Source organism: Anser anser (assembly GCF_964211835.1).
Source record: "Anser anser genome assembly, chromosome: Z".
NCBI lineage: Eukaryota > Metazoa > Chordata > Aves > Anseriformes > Anatidae > Anser > Anser anser.
This window is the reverse complement of record NC_139723.1, coordinates 55,538,492-55,554,283: the sequence shown is the minus strand read 5'-3', so window position 1 is coordinate 55,554,283 and position 15,792 is coordinate 55,538,492. Positions and strand designations below refer to the sequence as shown.

General features: G+C 37.7%; 1 protein-coding gene across 24 annotated transcripts in view; it reads right to left on the bottom strand.

The window, feature by feature from the left end:
* The window catches only part of PTPRD (protein tyrosine phosphatase receptor type D), a 1,402,037-nt gene that overhangs the window by 995,468 nt on the left and 390,777 nt on the right, over positions 1-15,792 (bottom strand). For all 24 annotated transcript variants that reach the window (XR_014576765.1, XR_014576766.1, XR_014576767.1 and 21 more), the window contains one exon: positions 1,570-1,659. The gene's annotated coding sequence lies outside the window, so the exon portion shown is untranslated. The remainder of the gene's footprint in view (positions 1-1,569; positions 1,660-15,792) is intronic.

Sequence of the window (15,792 nt, the reverse complement as noted above, 5' to 3'; positions counted from 1 at the left end):
CTGAAATATCTGAGGCCAAGCAAACCATTAAGGATTATTGAAACTGACCAGGTGAAATAAAAAGAGCAAATAGTTACATTTTTTACCACTGCTAGTTCAATATTACTGAACTTTCTTCTACCACCTTATTTCTTCCTAATTCTCCCACTAATAGTATGGAAAACACTCCCATTTATTTGTTTATTTATTTATTTATTACAGGTATTTTACTGTGAGTGCTATGCACTTGAAAGTACTTATTGAATTCTCAGTTCATAAAGCAAGGCTTAACACCTTGCAAAAATAAATAAACAAATAAATAAAATGGAACAATAATTTTGTGGAGTGCTAAAACCAAAACTTCAAGATCATAGTTGATCTTGGAAAATATGATTGATGTCAATAAGATTTACCATGCACTGAGGTACATTAATGAAATTCCCAATAGGATATCTAAAATTCTATTTTAAGCTTTCAACAATCATTGAAGTAAATGTGATCATATAACAATGCACACCTGATGTGAATATACTTTTTAAACCAACCACAAATCTCCAGCAGGGAGATAGGTATGAGATTACTGCACTTCGTACGACATTAGAGTGAATATTGTATTTTCAAAACATGTAAGTTTTAGGGGAAATATAAACATCTTTAAAGATTTTAAATTTATTGTCATGCCTAATGTATTTCTCCCATAAGTATTATGTATTTTTAAAAAAAGAGATATGAAAATAGGAGATAGGGATATTACAGAAATCAATAAAATACAAGAATCTCCAGAGTTACTATTCACAGATCTCTAAAATTAAATAATGAGAAACAAAGGCAAATTTAGTTGTTTTGATTGTTTGTTTTGTTTTGCTTTGAGTTTTTTTTTTTTCCCCAGGAATATTTGGTAGGAATATTAACAGGAAAGAAAAGGAAAAGAAAAGGAAAAGAAAAGGAAAAGAAAAGGAAAAGAAAAGGAAAAGAAAAGGAAGAAAGAGAAGAGAGAAAGAGAGAAAGAGAGAAAGAAAGAGAGAGAAAGAGAGAGAGAATGAGAGAGAGAAAGACAGAGAAAGAGAGAGAGAAAGAGAGAAAGAGAGAGAGAAAGAGAGAAAGAGAGAAAGAGAGAGAGAGAAAGAAAGAAAGAAAGAAAGAAAGAAAGAAAGAAAGAAAGAAAGAAAGAAAGAAAGAAAGAAAAAGAAAGAAAGAAAGAAAGAAAGAAAGAAAGAAAGAAAGAAAGAAAGAAAGAAAGAAAGAAAGAAAGAAAGAAAGAAAGAAAGAAAGAAAGAAAGAAAGAAAGAGAAAGGAAGGAAGGAAGGAAGGAAGGAAGGAAGGAAGGAAGGAAGGAAGGAAGGAAGAAAGGAAGGAAGGAAGGAAGGAAGGAAGGAAGGAAGGAAGGAAGGAAGGAAGGAAGGAAGAAAGGAAGAAAGAAAGAAAGAAAGAAAGAAAGAAAGAAAGAAAGAAAGAAAGAAAGAAAGAAAGAAAGAAAGAAAGAAAGAAAGAAAGAAAGAAAGAAAGAAAGAAAGAAAAAGAAAGAAAGAAAAACTTCAAGCTTAAATTTACTAATTGGCTGAAAGAACAGAGTTCTCTCTTTCCTCTCACCATCAACTGTAGACTTCACATAAGGCAGCTGTGAATGTACAGTGTAACAAGGACTGGTGTGTAGCTCCAAAAAGTACAAGCCATGTTCACCTTGATAAAAAAAAAAAATAATTTCAGGAACAATTACTCATAAAGGCAGTTGATAATGTTCAGGTAATCACAGTTTATATTTCAGGAGACAAGAAAGATCAACAGAGAGGCTGAAGTTCATGGTATTTAATAATGTTTTCATTGTTTCGCTTTGTTTTGTTTTATATTTTTATTCCTCCGGGGGGAAAAAAAAAAAAAAAAAAAAAAGCTCATCTGACAATGTTTTGAATATGTAATGCCTGCTTGCAAATGTGAAAAATTTTCTCTGATCTCTAAAGTAAACAGATAAATGTAAAAGTAATGTACTCACTGAAGTGACTTTATTTCACCTGGAAATAATTTTAGCATGTACAACAAACTACCTCATCAGAAGGTACTTAAAGCAGAAACTTATGTTCTCTGGGAGTATCCAGAAATGCCCCTAGTGGAAGTGAGTACGCTAGATATCAGGGACAAACTTCTCCATAAAGAAGCAGTCAAACAATCATGTAACCAAGCAAATGGAGGATGTTATCTTCAGTATGTAAAACTAATATTGTTCCCAAAGTTGTGGGAAATCTTTCGTCACTGCTAACACATGGCAAGTACCGGCAAGCAGTGAGTATCAATGATTCTCTTCAATGTTTTTTGAAGTATGGAAACCATGTAAAACATTCATGAATTTTCATACATATTTATAAGCAGGTTATCTACTTTTCACAGTAATAAGTTAGGCTACAAAGGTAAAAATAAACTTCACAGTGCTTTCCTCTCTTCTGCAGTCTTTTCCAAATGAAAAGATGTTATTTTTGAAATGAAAAGATGAGTGAAAAACGTACTGTCAAGCTCACTGGTGAGCACCAATACATAAATATACTAAGCTTCTTCAGTCATTGTGGACTGCACATTTCAGTGTCCTCCTGACTAAGATGTCTAAGGTGCCAAGGTTATGCAAGAAAAAAACAACCAACCAACCAACCAACCAACCAAACAACAAGAACCAAAAAAACCTTCAGAGATATAAAGAAAGGGTATACTGCAGGGAGAAACAATGCCATTACTGGTGTAAAACCGCTTTCTTTGGGACTGCAGTGCTTCATCAATATCTTCCAAAATAGTATAATAATAAATTAAAAAATAAATTTGCATTGCTAACTGTTTGTTGGTATTTCCTCTTTTTAAATCCCTAACAGAAAGGTGTCATTTACACAACTCTTAGGGGTGCATTCTTATGACAGATATTATTTCATCCACATATGAACAGTGGATATTATTGCAATCCCTTTCTGTGGTTGGGTATCATTTGAAGCAGCTGCTATTTAGTGCTTAAGCAGCTATTAAAAGCAGCCATGCATGTAAGTGTTTCTGTGAACAATTAAGCAAGACAGCTCATTGTACTCATGACTCTATGACCTTTGATATGAACATTTTTTCTCTTTGGCATGTCATACTAGTGTTTGGGCTATTTATCTGATTTTGTTGAAAGATTCTAGAAATCATCAATTATTTGAACTTGATCTGTGGAATCTCATCTATACTGCTGTTGTTTTACTGGTTCCAGTACACAGCTGCGTCTCCAGAAACATTGAGAAATCTACAGTGTGTTTTCATCCTAATCTACTGTCATCTAAACATGGAATTTCTACTGTTGTAGACAAAATCTATTTTTACAAATAATGTTTGGATAAACACATTGTGTATTCAATAATTTTCATGTTGGTTTCTGATGGGTTTTCAAAATATATCCATAATGCCTAATAGCATTTTATAACATTTAAAGTGCTGTAACTTCAGTAAAGATTTGCTGGATTTTTACAGTGGCATATACCATTTTATCAGTAACAGAAGAAGAGTATTACAGATTCATTTTTTTCACGTGAAAATTGAGTAAATATATCAATCAAAATGATAAAATGCTTTTAAAAGTTCCAAGAAACACACAGATCATGTTGGCTTTTCCTTTTATAAAACAAGCCCACCTACAAAAAATATCCTGCGTGTTGAAAAGCTGTTGTTTTTCAAATATAAGGAAGATGTGTCATTTATATATTGAGAAGATATATAATTTAAACTTTGATTTTGTACTCTGACTTTGTCTGCCTTCTTGCCTGTGCTAAAGAAACCTGTTGCTGGACTGGCTTGTACAATGGGAATTTAAACATCTTTTCCTTTGCATACACAGCATTACCAATGAAATCACAGATGACACAAGAGGAATACAGAATCCTAGTTCAGCAAATCCTAGTTTAGCAAAATAAAGAATCCTTTGTGAATAGTAGTTACAAGAAGCTAGAAATACACATTGTTATCCTAAATGCCTGCTGGATCAGTCCTCAATGAACATGAAAAACATGACATGACATGACGTGACATGACATGACATGACATGACATGACATGACATGACGTGACGTGACGTGACATGACATGACATGACATGACATGACATGGCATAAATCTTTTTTAATATTTTGCATCTTTTAGTACAAAGCTTTCTGAACAGAAAGTGATTACACTTGGCTTGAATTGAAGAAAATCTAGCAGAAGATGTAACGTAAAATTAAGTGGAATACTTCAAGTACTAGTGAGGAAGCCCTGTCTCAGTCCATTGTATTTCAAATACTGTGTGAGATATTTATAATTCTTTTACTGTGGTGTGTTTTTTGTTGTTGTGTTGTTTTTAATATTTTTAATGTGCATATAATCCTCTCAATGAACTGTATTAAATCAATACATTTCGTCAGGCAAGTGAATATAAATTTAAAAACAGGAAAAAAACAAGTGACCCCAAATATCTACCTAAATTTTTTCTTTCTCCAAAAAATTCTTCTCCCATTAATGTGTGTTAATTCACTTTAGTCCTGGCAGTATGTCTTTTGAGGTTCTGCTGTAATGGAGTTGCTGCAATAAAGGACAATACTTTTTTTTTTTTTTTTTTTAGCATATTTAGATGACTTCTTTGTCAAAAGGAAGAAAGGGAAGGGAAGGGAAGGGAAGGGAAGGGAAGGGAAGGGAAGGGAAGGGAAGGGAAGGGAAGGGAAGGGAAGGGAAGGGAAGGGAAGGGAAGGGAAGGGAAGGGAAGGGAAGGGAAGGGAAGGGAAGGGAAGGGAAGGGAAGGGAAGGGAAGGGAAGGGAAGGGAAGGGAAGGGAAGGGAAGGGAAGGGAAGGGAAGGGAAGGGAAGGGAAGGGAAGGGAAGGGAAGGGAAGGGAATCTGAGGAAACAATAATGGAAGTTAAGTGCAGTGTAAGATAAATAATTGATAAAATAGTGGTGTTTGACTACGTAGAATCTGACTAGAAGAAAGACATCATCACAGAAAAAAATCCAAGAGTACTACAATCTAGCTATCAAAAAATGGAATTTCATTATTATTGTCTTGAATATTTGTTTTAATTTCTGAGACAGTGAAAAATACAGTACAAAAAGGATATGAAACACTGGAGAGTGTCCAGACAAGGGCTACAAAAATGGTGAAGGGACTAGAGGGCATACATACGCGGAGCAGCTGAGGTCACTTGGTCTCTTCAGCCTGGAAAAGAGGAGGCTGAGGGGAGACCTCATTGCAGTCTACAGCTTCCTCACGAGGGGAAGCAGAGGGGCAGGCACCAACCTATTCTCTTTAGTGACCAGTGATAGGACCCAAGGGAATGGAATCAAGCTGCGACAGGGGAGGTTCAGGTTGGGTATCAGGAAAAGGTTCTTCACCAAGATGGTGGTCGCACACTGGAGCAGGCTCCCCAGAGACGTAATCACAGCACCAAGCCTGTCGGAGTTTAAGTAGTGTTTGGATTATGCTCTTAGTCATATGGTCTGAATTTTTGGGTAGACCTGTGTGGAGCCAGGAGTTGGACTTGATGATCCTTATTGGTCCCTTCCAACTTGGGATATTCTATGATTCTATGACAGTGGAAAAAATAAACCTCTTCAGAGAAACTGGTTATTTTTTCCCACAGAACACAAAATTTTAAAACTTCATATTAAGTTTGAAGTCTTTAGTATAAAGAAAATATAGAGGCATATTGGATGTGTACAGAAGATGAAATTTAAAGTATAGTTTCACTTTCCTTTTTAAATCAAGGGGATATGTTGAAGCCATTAACAGCTTCTACTATGGACAAATGATAAAATCATGATCTTTGAATACTACTGTTTGCTATACTTTTCCCTATATATAGGAACATAAATCTAACAATTTCATGTTTCTGTAGATCACTATTAATTGTATTTTCTTTTGGATTAATAAAAGTGATAAAAAATCATGTTAAATAATATGAAGTTTTGTGGGTCTAAAATTTTCACATTAAAGCAGCTTTTTTATTTTTAAATTTGACATTTTTTCCATGTCTTCTAAATGAGAAAAACAAAATTAGTTTTTAATAGTTCAAATAATGAATCAAATGAACTATCTGAATCTGAGTTTTCCTCTAGTAGTATGTAGAATCAAAATTAATATTTACTTATTTGTGGATATTTTACTATTTCTGTATGTCCTCTGAGGATGAAGTTAAGGCTATACATTTTCTGCTTTCCATGCTGCTTTTTCCATTTCTGCTTCAAACTAGTCAATGGGTAGAAATGATAAAAAGAAGGACCTAGGAAATGTTTAATTAGAAGTGGGACAATGCTCAGAGAAACTGCCATTCATGAAAAAGAAACCATGGAGTTAGAAAACAATTTGTGATAAGAAAAATGTTATACATCTCAGCTAAGTATATGTTAATTAAACTTTTAATCAGAAAAACAAAACTTTTCACATTAGGAATTATTTTAAGAACCTTTTCAGAATACCTGCAATAATGTAAATATTTGTCCCAAAGATTTAATCAGTGAGATATCTGGGTTAGCTTTTGTTTTGATTTAGGCTCAAGGGTCTTTTTAACATACAGATCTGCAATATATCTTTACATAAGGAGAGCAGTTCATGTCTTCTTTAACAAATGTTTTACACAATCAGTTCAGCTGAATTAGTGCAAAGTGGGTGTAAAAAACAATCCTAATTATTTTACAAATGAGAAAAATATCACAAAATTTGCAGCAGAATAAAATCTCTTGCTTAGAGAACTACGTGTGTTTTAACATTATATCACAAATGACAGCATTGGTTAATTTTAAGGTAAAATTTTGTCATTTCCATAACTCTTTCATCACCTTAAAATAGCATCACAAGTGTATCCACACTGTCTTTAACTTTTCAGAATGACAAGCTTGCTCTTAACATTGTACAAGTACACAATTATCACTTTTAAATTTTAATTCTCTCCCTCTTCACCTGTCAGCGAGTAAAAAAAAATTCCCTGGTTGCATGGTTCGTACATACATACTTATACATGTAGCCCTATATTGTTAAAAGTTCCCTCTAAAATAGTCTACTTTTGTTGTGGTTGTTGTTGTTTTCTCCTTTCCCACTGACAAGTAACAGTGATCTACACAGAACAGGAAAGGTCTCTAGAGAGCCTGTGGAAAGAAAGAAAATAATCTTTTTATCCATCATCTTTTTTTTTTTTTTTTTTTTAACAAAACAAAACAACAACAACAAAAACCCACAGACTACATCTCTACCCTGTATCATCTTGCTACACAGTCACTCTGGTACAGACATCTTTCCTGAAGGTCACTGACAATGGGTCATCATGACTGTGTGGTTTAAACCCTGAGTATGATACCTTCTGTGCATGTATATGAACAACAGTGTTATTTGGGGGGGGGGGGGGGGGGAAAGAAAGACAAAAAACAATTGTTAGGATCTAACTAGTTCTACAGGCTATATTGTTCCTTCCTGATACAGTCTTTTTCCAATATTTCTCGATTTTCAAATTTAAAACTTACTGAAATATTCTAATTTATAAAACTATTAAAATGGTTTAAAATTAAAAAAGAAACTCTTATTGTCAATTGCAAAAATGTAAAAAATAAGGATATGCTTCCATAATTTTGATTTTTTTGAAACCTTCTGCCGTTTTGAATTTTAGTCCAACTTTGTTAGCAAAAGAATAAAAATTCAGAATGTTTTATTTGAAAATTAATTTCTGATCCTTTCTACTACAACAGGATTATTATTTTATTTTTTCTAAAGAAAGCACTAAAAACTGGTAGAATTAAGTAGTGATAGAAAATATAATTGCTTTTTTTTTTTTATTGTTTTCATGATTTAGTTTATTTCTAGTATCTGAATTTAATCTCTAATAACATATTTGACATCTAACTAGTATTTCATTTCCAAATTTAATGGTGAGCAGTCACAACTTTGAACAGTTAAAAACAGAATTAATGTTACCCCTTGATTTTCACTAAGACAGAAATAAAAATGCAGACCCCAGTGGTCCATATCAAACTTCATAGCACTGTCTGATGCCTTATGATATTTTATATAATCAGTGAAGAAAAACATTATCCAAAAGCAGAGATGGTATTTGGTCATGCTTGATCTTTCGTTTTCTATTACAGAATGACAAATGTACTGTATTCATTATGGTGCTGCTTTGTACATTGATATTCCCTGTGTTTTAAAATTGCAGCAAAACAAGTTGTAGCAACAATTGTGAGCAAATTGTGGTCATCTCTCTGGAATTAAATAATGAAAAATGTTATTTTGTAACTGTACATACGAATATTCTTCAAAAACATTCAATAACAAACATACTAGAACATAGAAAAAGAAAAAAAAAAGAAAAACAAACAAACAAACAAAAAAAGCATTTTAAGGCAAAAGGCAATCTTTTTCTCACATTGTAGAAAATAAGAGGAGTTAAGCAGACAACACATTGATTAATTTTAGCTTCTTTATCAGTGCTGATGTAAAAATTAAAACTCCCCACACATCTGCCAAATCTGATATTTTCCATTAGCTCTACATCTGTCATGATTAAGACACTAATCCAGACCTTCAGTGTGTTAAAAATCTAAAAATTAGAATTAGAATTAGAGTCAGAGTTAGAATTAGAATTAGAATAATTCAGTTGGAAGGGGCTTATAAGTATAATTGAGTCCAACTGTCTGACCACTTCAGGGCTATTCAAAAGTTAAAGCATATTATTGAGGACATTATCCAAATTCCTCTTTAGCACTGACAGGCGTGGAACATCCACCACCTCACTAGGAAGCATGTTCCAGTGCTTGACCACCCTCACAGTAAAGTTTATTTTTTTATTTTTTTATTTTTATTCTTTCAGAAGAGGTGCTCCCTAATGTTTAAGTTTGGCCAATCTTTTGTTTTCTTTCAGATTGTTTTCTTTCTTTCTTTCTTTCACAAAATTAAACTATACACTTAAGCAGATTTGCACCTTCTCTATGAAGACGCTGCGAGAGTTGGAGTTGTTCAGACAGGAGAAGAGAAGGCTCCAGGGACACTTTATAGTGATCTTCCAGTACCTAAAGGGGGCCTACAAGAAAGCTGGAGAGGGGCATTTTATCATGGACTGTAGCAATAGGACAGGAAGTAATGGTTATAAACTAAAAAGGGGTAGATTTAGAGTAGATATTCAGAAGAAATTCTTTACTTACAGGCATTGAACATTGAGGCATTACTGTGGCATTGGCCCTGGAAGAGGGTGCCCAGAGAAGTTGTGGATGACCCATCTCTGGGAGTGTTTAAGGCCAGGTTGGATGGGGCTTTGAGCAAGCTGGTCTAGTAGGAGGTGTCCCTGACCATGGCAGGGGTGTGGGAATTAGGTGATCCTTAGGGTCCCTTCCAACCCAGACCGTTCTATGATTCTATGATGACTATGATTTTTATTCTTTACAGCATTGTTTGACAAATGAAGCAACCCATCAAAGGTCTGTAACAGGTTGTTCTAACTCAAAGAATTATCCTTATATGTAGACAGGTTCCACGGAGAGAGAATTCTTATACTTTTACATTGCAAAAAAAATGGTTTAGTTTTACTATTCTAGAAGATACTTCTCCCTTGAGGAAACTATTTTATAGTTTAAGGAACAAATGTTCACTCTTTCTCTCTGGATGTAGCACAAGAAAAGACTGAGAGACCAGTTTAGCACCAGTGTTTGCAAAGTTTTGCATATTACACCATAATTTTAAAGGCCACCATCTGGTTATTTTTCTCAACAGACCATCTGCAGTTGTGGACAGCAAAAATGCAGCAAATTCTAAGGAAAGAGACCACAGAAGTTTCTTATTTTGAAGGTTTACACATCACTTTATCTCATTACATCTCTGTGTGGTTCCACATTCCCAGTATTACAGGAACATTATAAGTTAGCCGTGAATTAACAGAAAAAAAAAAAAAAAAGTTGGATAAGTTCTCTACAGCTAAATAAGCCCCATTCTTCGAGTTCAATGTAGTGTTTCCAATCATAGAATTGATGATCTATATGAAAATATCTTTAAAATATCTCATAAAATAGTTTATATGCTAAAACTCTAATAATTTGTTGACATTTCTACTATTTATTCTTTACGAAGTTAGCACAAGAAAGTGATCTATCGTATTAGTACAGGAAAGTGTTGTTTTAACTTGGATCATCTTAGTTATGGGTTTCCACACTTCCATTTTCATGCCTTTCAGATACGTTCCACCAGTCTGTCTCTGCCTGATATACCCGCCTTACCACAGAGATTTCCTTATTAACCACATATACAGCAGTCAAACAGAACACTGAAGACATTTTAATTTTGGTAGACTGTTTTTGAATAGAGCCTATAGCACACTGAGTGACTCACTTTTCCACCCAAGACAGCAAAGGCTATTTGCTGTCCTGGACAGCTTTTGTTCGAATAGGGTCAAAGGAAAGATCATTCGCATCCTCCCTTTGTCACCAAGCTGCCCAAGCTGCCTGAGATAACTTCCTGAGCAGGCTGAGCAGAATTCAGCTGAACTTCCAACTCACACAAGAATAAAAACATCTTTATGTGTTTGTGCTCCAATTGTTGGATTTCTTTTCCCTTGAGTTATGCCCAAATACAACGTAGTAATATCTATTGGCTATATAATGCAAAGAAAACAGGTTCAGGATCATCTTATCAGCTATCAGCTTATCTTAGCTTACTTATGGTGACGTTCAAATAAGTCTTTTAAACTAACTATTTTACAGCTATCACACAGACAAAATGTACTCTTTGAGGAACTTTGATTCCGTGAGATGCCAAATACTCTTAATTTGCCATCTGACAGGTTCAGGTGGTTGTGTATGTAACAGTAAACTTGCTTATTAGTGTGGTGGGTCTTGCTGGGATGGAGTTAATTTTCCCTGAAGCAGCCCACAGTGTTGTGCTCTGCACTTGTAGCTAGAAAACCATTGGTATGACACCAGTGTTTTTTCTACTGATGTGCAATACTGGCACCGCATCAGAATCACAGAATCACAGAATCGTCTAGGTTGGAAGAGACCTCCAAGATCACCCGGTCCAACCTCTGACCTAACACTAACAAGTCCTCCACTAAACCATATCACTAAGCTCAACATCTAAACGTCTCTCAAAGACCTCCAGGGATGGTGACTCAACCACTTCCCTGGGCAGCCCATTCCAATGCCTAACAACCCTTTTGGTAAAGAAGTTCTTCACAATATCCAACCTAAATCTCCCCTGGCACAACTTTAGCCCATTCCCCCTCATCATGTCACCAGGCATGTGGGAGAATAGACCAATCCCCACCTCGCTACAGCCTCCTTTAAGGTACCTATAGAGAGCAATCAGATCACCCCTGCGCCTCCTCTTCTCCAGGCTAAACAACCCCAGCTCCCTCAGCCACTCCTCGTAAGACTTGTTCTCCAGACCCCTCACCAGCCTCGTCGCCCTTCCCTGGACTCTCTCGAGAACCTTGACGTCCTTCTTGTAGCAAGGGGCCCAAAACTGAACACAGTACTCGAGGTGCGGCCTCACCAGAGCCGAGTACAGGGGGACAATCACCTCCCTAGCCCTGCTGGCCACACTGCTTCTTAGACAAGCCAGGATGCTGTTGGCCTTCTTGGCCACCTGAGCACACTGCTGCCTCATATTCAGCTGACTATCAACCAGTATGCCCAGGTCCTTCTCTGCTAGGCAGCTTTCCAACCACTCGTCTCCCAGCCTGAAGCGCTGCTTGGGGTTGTTACGCCCCAGGTGCATGACCCGGCACTTGGCCTTGTTGAACTTCATGCAGTTGGCCTCAGCCCATTGGTCCAGCTTATCCAGATCCTCCTGCAGAGCCTTCCTACCCTCAAGCAGATCGACAAATGCACCTAACTTGGTGTTGTCTGCAAACTTACTGAGGGTGCACTCGATCCCCTCATCCAGATCATCGATAAAAATATTGAAGAGGACTGGCCCCAGCACTGAGCCCTGGGGGACTCCACTAGTGACCAGCCTCCAACTGGATTTGACTCTATTCACCACAACTCTTTGGGCCTGGCTATCCAGCCAGTTTTTAACCCAATGAAGCGTACGCCAGTCCAAGCCACGAGCAGCCAGTTTCTTGAGGAGAATGTTGTGGGAAACGGTGTCAAAAGCCTTACTGAAGTCAAGGTAGACCACATCCACAGCCTTTCCCTCATCCACTAAGCGCGTCACTTTGTCACAGAAGGAGCTCAGGTTCGTCAAGAAGGACCTGCCTTTCATAAACCCACGCTGACAGGACCTGATTGCCTGGTTACCCTGTAAGTGCCACGTGATGACACTCAAGATAATCTGCTCCATGAGCTTCCCTGGCACTGACGTCAAACTAACAGGCCTATAGTTCCCCGGGTCTACCCTCCGGCCATTCTTGTAGATGGGCGTCACCTTTGCTAGCCGCCAGTCGACTGGGACCTCCCCTGATAGCCAGGACTGCCGAGAAATGATGGAAAGCGGCTCGGCCAGCTCCTCCGCCAGTTCTTTCAGTACCCTCGGGTGCATCCCATCCGGCCCCATCGACTTGCGTACATCCAAGTGCTGTAACAGGTTGCCAACCATTTCCTCGTGGATAGTGAGGGCCACATCCTGGTCCCCATCCCCTTCCACCAGCTCAGGGTACCGGGTATCCAGAGAACAACTGGTCTTGCCGCTAAAGACTGAGGCAAAGAAGGCATTGAGCACCTCAGCCTGTTCCTCATCTCGTATAACTAAGTTTCCCCCCACATCCAGGAAAGGATGGAGATTCTCCTTAGTCCTCCTTTTGGTGTTGATGTATTTATAAAAACATTTTTTGTTATCTTTAATGGCAGTAGCCAGATTGAGCTCCAGATGAGCTTTGGCCTTTCTAATTTTGTCCCTGCACAGCTTCACAACATCCTTATAGTCCTCCTGAGTGGCCTGCCCTCTTTTCCAAAGATTATAAACCCTCTTTTTTCTCCTAAGCTCGAACCACAACTCTCTGTTCAGCCAGGCCTGTCTAGTTCCATGCCGGCTCGTCTTTGGGCACGTGGGTACAGACCGCTCCTGAGCCACTAAGATTTCCTTCTTAAGGAGTGCCCAGCCTTCCTGGACTCCTCTGCCCTTCAGAACCGCCTCCCAAGGGACTCTGCCAACCAGTGTCCTGAACAGCTCAAAGCCAGCCCTCCGGAAGTCCAAGACAGCCGTTTTACTGGTCCCCTTCCTGACTTCACCAAGAATAGAGAACTCTACCATTTCGTGGTCACTCTGCCCAAGACAGCTCTTGACCACCACATCTCCCACCAGTCCTTCTCTGTTTGTGAACAGAAGGTCTAGCGGGGCACCTCCCCTGGTAGGCTCTCTAACCAGCTGCATCAGGAAGCTATCTTCCACGCTCTCCAGAAACCCCCTAGACTGCTTTCTCTGGGCTGTATTGTGCTTCCAGGATATGTCTGGGAAGTTGAAGTCCCCCACGAGAATGAGCGCTGACAATTTTGCAACTTCTGCCAGCTGCCTGTAGAACTCCTCATCCGTCTATAGCAGACCCCCACCAGGATGCTTGCCTTGTTGGCCTTCTCTCTGATCCTAACCCACAGGGACTCAACCTTATCATTCCCAGCATCAAGTTCCACAACATCAAAACATTCTCTAATATAGAGAGCCACACCACCACCCCTTCTGTGCTGCCTGTCCCTTCTGAAGAGCCGATAGCCAGACACTGCAACACTCCAGTCATGAGAGTGGTCCCACCACGTTTCCGTGATGGCAACCAAGTCATAGCCTGCCTGCTGCACGATGGCTTCCAGTTCCTCTTGTCACCCATGCTGCGTGCATTAGTGTAGATGCACTTCAGTTGGGCCATTGCCTTCTCCCCCGGCCTTGCCATTGTTCACCCTAGTACACCTCTAACGAGCCATTAGAACACCATTGGTATGACACCAGTGTTTTTTCTGTTGATGTGCAATACTGGCACCGCATCAGGACTCCCTCCAACCCCCCCAAGTGCTAGCAGGATGGCAGGATGGGGGTGGGCAAGAGATCGGGAGGGGACCTCAATAGGGCAGCTGACATAAACGGACCAAAAGGATACTGCATACCATATGATGTCACAGATGTCACAATCAGGAATAAAAGGTGGGAAAGGGGAAGGAGTGGGGTGGTCTCTCGTTACAAAAATGTCTGTTCTCCTGAACAACCGCTACGAATATTCAGGCCCTGCTCCCAGGATGTAGCCAAACATTGCTGAATGATGGGAAGTGGAAAGTAACTTCTTTTCTCTCTCTGTGCTTCTGTGCAGCTTTTTTTTTTTTTTCCTCTTCCTCTTCCCTTTAGTTAAATCGTCTGTATCTCAAACCTTGAGCCCTTTGTGTCGTATTTCCCTTTGAGGAGGGGGAGTGAGAGAGCGGCTGCGATGGAGCTTGGCTGCCCACCCAAGCAAAACCACTACAATGAGCAGCTATCATTTTTCATTTTCTAAGAGGAATAACTCTATGTTAAAATACTGGTTTAGTTAAAACAGATCTGCCATATTTTCAGAAAACCAGCAACATGATGCTTACCTGTGATTTCTCTATCTATGCATTCACTTGAAATACATTAATGATTATTATCTAAATGCTGAAGCCTTTCATCAGCTATCAGTAAATGTGTTTTAAATAAATAAATAAATAAATAAATAAATAAATAAATAAATAAATAAAGTAGATACATGTGAAACATGATGAAGAAAAAACAAAGAAGTACAAGTTTTTTGGGGGAAGAAAAAGGAGACAGATAGGAAACAATGTTTCCAATGTTTTCAAAGTTTCTATTTTAAGCTAGCAAGATAATCAATTGTATTTTGAGTATTTTGTGTCAAACTTTCAGGTAGCATGATTTAAGTACTAAGGTCTATACGGGTTTCCCATCCATTATTGAATTCTTGCTCCTATATCCACAATGTTGAAAATAGAATATACATTGGTTCTGTTTGTTTATACATATATACTAGTCTTTCTAACAACTTAGATAAAAGAAATAAACTTTTACTTAAGCACACTCCTCAAGTTTATTGTCTTGAAAAGGAGTTCTTTGAACATCTGTTTTTGTTTCCAGATCTACTTGTCCTCACATTCTAGTTTGTTAATGGTCCCTCTTCGCATTCTAGTTGAACCTATGTGCAGTAATCTATCCATATTACAACATACTGAAGAACTGGATAACAAATTGTTCAGGTAAGATTTGACTGAACATCTTTCAATAAGATCCTTGACTTATGTCATGCTGTATTTTGTTGTTGTTGTTGTTTATTAATTATTATTATTATTATTATTGTTATTATTATTATTGTTGTTGTTGTTATTATTGTTATCATTGTTATTATTGTTATTATTCAGACACTGAAGAAAGACACAGAAGAAAGCAGATGAACCCACAACTGATTTTGGTTCCAAAAAGTTTGTCAGAATCACATCATAAACATACATGATCTTGACGTTTCAGACTGGAGATACCAATTCATTAAACAATTCTGTTACTATCACCCTTCTAAGTCAGTCTTCGCTGTAATTCAGGGCCCCATTACCAAATAATTTCTTTGTCTTATCTGTATGTTTCATTTTAAATTCAGGTTCTTCCAGTATGGGTTGCTTGCCTCTATGTTTTAGTTTTGCTCTTAACAAAATGTAAGGCTGAACTTTAACTTGGGACCTCTCATTGCCACCAGAAGATAAGTGGATATTTAAAACAAATGAACAAGCAAACAAACAAAAACAGAAAGCAAACATAACAAAACATTGTCAACAACAAAAACAATGTATTCTAGTACAAGTTAACTAGACATCAGAGTTAATAAATTCTGCAGACAATTGCTAACATTTTGTTTTCTCATA